Genomic DNA, 6,000 nt, shown 5'->3' with positions numbered 1-6,000 from the left:
GCTCCTCTCCTGTCTGCTGGCATGAACAGAGAGTAAGAAAGTCAGAAACCATCACATTATGGTGTACAGAAGGCAGACACAATGGAGACCTTTCCACTGGTGAATATGCCAAAGTCTGCCTGCATTGCCAAGACTGATCAAAAATCCTTTAATCAGAATGGTAACACCACATAAAATGAGAGAATTTACAGACAGTTTGTTACATAAGAGAATCTGGCTCGGTGTCATTTTTCCATCATCCAGGAGAGAGTCAGCCTCTAAGTCATTTGCACCTGTGTCTAGTCAGTAAAGAGTTAAGCGTCACACTGTCTTAACAGAGGATTATTAAGTTGAAATCTCTCTAATTTCTATTCATTTCTATACATTTAGAAATAGTCATAAGGTTTGACTTTCAAGTTGTTAAATACTGACCTTTTGAAACCTGAAATCCTTTAATAAGTACTTGTCAGAGGAAGTTTCTGCAACATGTATTCAAAGCAAAGTGGATCAAAAATAAATTGTCAAAAGGTCCATTAGACATAAATGTTGAAGTAAAATGATACATATGGTGCTTGGACTCAAAGTGTCTTGGAGTTCAGTCTTGCAATATCACTGCTTGGAAAAGTGAAAATATTAATGAGTTATTTATTTTTTTACTGATACTTGTATTCATCATTTTCTAATCTCCTGCTGATTGAACAACCTCTCATGACCCCATTGACATCCACCAAATGTAATGAAAAGGGCTGTCACCAAGAGATACCAAAGGGAGAAGCCAGGAAATCTCCTCTATCCATCTTTAAGAATTACTCTTTAGAAGTGGCTTAAGCAAGAGCACAGGGAAGTACTGAAATCCTATGTACATACATGCACACACATTACATCTGTTTCTGATGAAAGATATGCAGATCTGCTCTGAACTTTATGTTGAGGTGATCTAGCTTCCAGGAGCATACACTGGCTTCTCACATTCTCTGTATGGGACCCTGACAATAGATGTAGCCACAGCTTCTGTGGTCCTGAACTTCCCACCAGCATCAGAGAGAAAAGTCATGAGCCTGGAGTTTCTTCCTCAGTTAGTTCACCCCCTGCAGAAATGGAGAGGTGAAGACTAAGCTCTACCCACCAGGGAGAGGACCCAAGGGGACAGGGCACCAAGATCTTGGTAAGAGACCTGCATTAAACCTGTGATATTTGCTCAGGTTTCCTCCTCCTGCCTCCAAGACAGATGCCCTAAGGCAGTGGTCCCTAAACTGGGATATTCTATAGAATCACCTGGGGAGCTTGTTAAAAGATGCAGATCCCAGCTCCACATCCAGTGATGCTCATTCATGAGAGCTGGGGCCAGGTGATTCTCAGACAGATGGTTCTCAGGGCAGACTGTGAGGCAAAACTGTCCTTAGGAAGAACCTCAGGGAGATGCCCTGTGCTTAGTCTTCACCTCTCCATTTCTGCAGGGGGTGAACTAACTGAGCCCAGAAGGAGATGTGAGGAGACCTACATACCAACCCTTCCTACCAGATTCATGTTTCCCCTGACAGGTCATAGCCTGGGATGTGAAGAAGCATTTTCTCTTTGAAGTTTAAATTCCTATTTGATTTGCTGCTTTTAAAATTAATTCTGCATCCATGATGGAAATAACATATTTAAGTATATAGACATGAAAACATAGGATAAAATCAAAGTCCTTCGTTCTTTCATTATTCATTTTTGTTATCTTTCTGCAATTTTTTTCAGAAAAAATTAGTTTACTAATTATGATTTATTTTATATAGGATTTTATTCCTTTATTTTCCTAATTTATTGTAATATTTCAATTTCCACCTCTCTGCATACCAATACATAGAAAGCATACAACATCAAATCTTCAATCTCCTGAAATTTTAATTTTTAGTTGATGTCTTGTTGAATTAACACACAGCTTCATTGTGAAATTTTATTAAAGATTATACTATTATTTGGAGTCTTGCCTTTTGTTAGTTGTCAGATTAAGTTTACTTGTATATCTCCAAAGGATCCATTTTTTGTAAGGTTTACAGCTGATTTACAATTTTGTGATAATTTCTGTCATACCGCAAAGTGATTCAGTTATACATGTATACACATACATTCTCTGAGATTCTTTTCCCACATAAATTATCACAGAATATGGGTAGTGTTCTCTGTGCCATATAGCAGGTCTCCATTGGCCAATTATCCCATACACTTCACTGTGCACATGCAAATGCCAAACCCCCAGTCCATCCTTACCTGCCCCACCTGTCTCCTTTGGTGATCATATGTTTGTCAAAGTCACAAGTTTGCAAACAATAAATGCTGGTGAGGATGAAGAGCAAATGGAAATCTCTTACACCTTTGGTGGAAATGTAAATTGGTGAAACCACTATGGGAAACACACAGAGTTTCTTCAAAAAACTAAAACTAGAATTACAGTGTGATCCAGCAATCCCACTCCTGGGCATCTATCCAGAGAAAACATGAAATTATATAATTTGCAAAGATACATGCACCCCGATATTCACTGCAGCACTGTTTACAAAAGCCAAGATATGGAAGCAACTTAAATGTCCACAATAGAGGAATGGAAAAAGAAGATGTGGTGCAGATATACTACTTGGCCATACAAAAGCATGAAAGAATGTCTTTGCAGCAACACGAATGAACCTAGAGATTACCTTACTAAGTGATGTTAGTCAGACAGTGAAAGACAAATGTCATATGTTAACACTTATATGTGGATTCTAAAAGAGGATACAAATTAACTTATTTGCAGAAGAGAAACAGACTCAAAGTATCCATGTATATGGGCTCCTTTGCCTTAGTTCCCCACTGCCTGTGGCTTACTCATTTGCTGAACTAACTTGAGAAGGTCCAGGAAAATACATGGAGAATGGAAATCCAGGTTGAACCCCATGACAAGAGAGACAACAAAGCCAAATTGTCCTCATTCACCTATGGGATCACCTGTGGCATTACAGCTTATGGGATGAAATAAATGCATAATAAATGAAAGTGGCTATCATAAATTCTACATATGTATCAAATATAAAACTCTTTCAAAATATTTTCATTTCCATCTTCATACCTCAAATAGCCTAGAGATTGGGGTATCATCACAGCCTTAAATGTAATTCCAGATATTTAATCTTATATTTACATATAAAATTAGGTAAACATACTGCAATTTGGGTAGGGCAAACATACACACACACAAACACACATGCTCACACATAAAGACAAGATGAAAAGAAAGGGCTAAAACCCTGAGCCTCAAAAGAAAACATAGCTAAGAAGAAAATAATAGAGGTAAAATGAGACATAGAAGTGAAATTAATCTAAATGAGGGCAGAAAAACTAGGGAAAATAAAACAACAAAAAAAATCTCCCTGCAAATCTATTTTAACTAAGTGAGTTTACCACAGTAACAGGGAACAAAGTTAATGAACAAACCACCAAAATCAATGATAATTCTATATCCCAGTGGTGAGCATTGAGAATTGAAATTTTCTAAAATTTATTTATTTTGTTTGTCTTTTTTTTTTAGGCCTGCACCCATGGCTTATGGAGATTCCCAGGCTAAGGGTCTAATCTGAGCCATAGCCACCTCCATATACCACATCCACAGCAACTACAGATCTGAGCCACATCTGCGACCTACACCACAGCTCATAGCAATGCTGGGTCCATAACCCACTGAGCAAGGACAGGGATTGTATCTGCATCCTCATGGATGCTAGTTGTGTTGGCTAACTGTTGAGCCACAACAGGAACTCTGAGAACTGAAATTTTTAAATACACTATTTATAACAGTATAAAAGCTAAAAGGTTCATATGGATAAATTTAATAAAATACTAGCAATAGCAGTAACTTAAAACCCTCAAAACATTAATGAAGGAAATTAGAGAACCCAGATAAATAGAAACATAGCTTGCACGTAGATTGGATGAGTCAATACTATTATAGAAATAATTCTCCCCCAAATTGATCTATAGATTCAATGCAATTAAAACCAAAATATTTGCAGACTATTTTAATAAACTAATTATTAATTTTATATAGAAGTGAAAAAGAATCAAAATAGCCAAAACAATTTTATTTTATTTTTGTCTTTTGTCTTTTTGAGAGCTACACCCATGGCATATGAAGGTTCTCAGGCCAGGGGTCAAATCACAGCTATAGCCAAAGACCTCTGCCACAGCCACAGAAACACCAGATCCAAGACATGTCTGTGACCTACACTACAGCTCATGGCAAAGCCAGATCCTTAACCCACTGAGTGAGGCCAGGGATCGAACCTGTGCGCTCATGGTTCCTGGTCAGATTCATTTCTGCTGTGCCATGATGGGAACTCCAGCCAAAACCACTTTAAAATGGAAAGAAAACTGCCAGACTTTACATAATTTTGAAACTTTTTATAAAGTTATCAATAAAAATAACAAAAACTGCATGAGGATATGAGTATATAGATCGATGGAACAGAATGAATAATTTCAAAATTGATCAATACATACAAGTTCAATTAATATTTTCCAAGTGTTCTAAGGTGATTTAATGTGCAAAGGATACTGTTTTAGTAAACAGTGCCAGTATGATAAAATATCAATATGTCTTAATGCAACATAGACTCTTATGTTGCACCACATTAGAAATGAGTCAAATGTATAAGAACTGTAACTATAAAGCTAGTTTGGAGAGAACACTGGACAAAATCTCAGAAAATATGGGGTAGGCAAAATTATCTTAAGTGGGACACAAAAATCATGAACTAGGAAAGAAAAAAATATATAATTTGGAATTCACCAAAATAAAATGCATATGTTGTGCAAAAGAAACCCTTGATAAAATTACATAGTTTCTGCCAGTCAGAAACTATTTGTAAAAATTTGTTTCTGATAAAGTCTTGAATCTGGAACATATACAGAAGACAAGCAACCCAATTATTGTAAAACTATGTATAAAATATTTGAGCAGATATTTCACCAAAGTTATATAACAAAGCAGTATGTATAAAGACAACATCATTAGTCATTAGATAAATGTAAATGAAAACCACAGCAAGATACACCAGTAAACCCACCAGAATGGCTGAATTCAGATGACTGGCAATACCAGAGGCAGTGAGGATGTTATTAGAAAATGTAACCTGACCCCCTTGCTGTACAGTGGGAAAAGAAAAAAAAAAAGAAAAAAAAAAAGAAAGAAAATGGAACTCTCATATGTGGTCAGCAGTAATGCACAATGTAGAGCCTAGATGAGAAAGTGTCAGTTTCTCATAAAGTTCAATATACACTTGACCCAGCAATTCCACTCCTAGGTATTTACGCAAAAGAAATAAAATCTTGTACACACAAAGATTTGGATGCAGAGCTATACACTTGTACATATATGTCTGACAAAGGCAATACTGCAATGCCATGAGGGAAAAGATGCCCTTCTCAACAAATGGTGCTAGGGTCATTGAATATCCATATAGAAGGGAAATGAATTATAACATACATTGTAAACAAAAATTACCTCCAGAAGGATTATGGGTCTAAATATTAAAGGCTAAAAAAACAAACACTTTTTGGAAACAACACAGGAGAATATCTTCATATATTTGGCCAAATTACAACACAAAAAAGTACTAATCATAAAGGAATGAATCAACAAGTTGGACTACATTAAATTTATGTATTGTTCATCAAAATATATCATTTTGATAATGAAAAGGCAACTACCAGAGTAGAAGATTCTACCTATCTACTTCCCTAATTTTCTAATCTCAACAAAGATATCAAATCCAGACTGTATAAAGGAATCTTCAAATCACTAAGAGAAAAGGAGAATGCAATAGAAAAGTAAGCAAATATTTAAAATTGCTACTTCACACAAGAAGATACACAAATGAACACAAAACATAAAATAAGATGTTCAAATTCAATTCATGGAAGTTCCCAGGCTATGGGTCAAATCAGAGCTACAGCTGCCAGCCTACACCACAGCCACAGCAATGCCAGATCCTAGCCGTCTCTGCCACC

Source organism: Sus scrofa, unplaced genomic scaffold (genome assembly GCF_000003025.6).
Source record: "Sus scrofa isolate TJ Tabasco breed Duroc unplaced genomic scaffold, Sscrofa11.1 Contig59, whole genome shotgun sequence".
NCBI classification, from domain to species: Eukaryota; Metazoa; Chordata; class Mammalia; order Artiodactyla; family Suidae; genus Sus; species Sus scrofa.
This window is presented reverse-complemented; position numbering follows the sequence as displayed.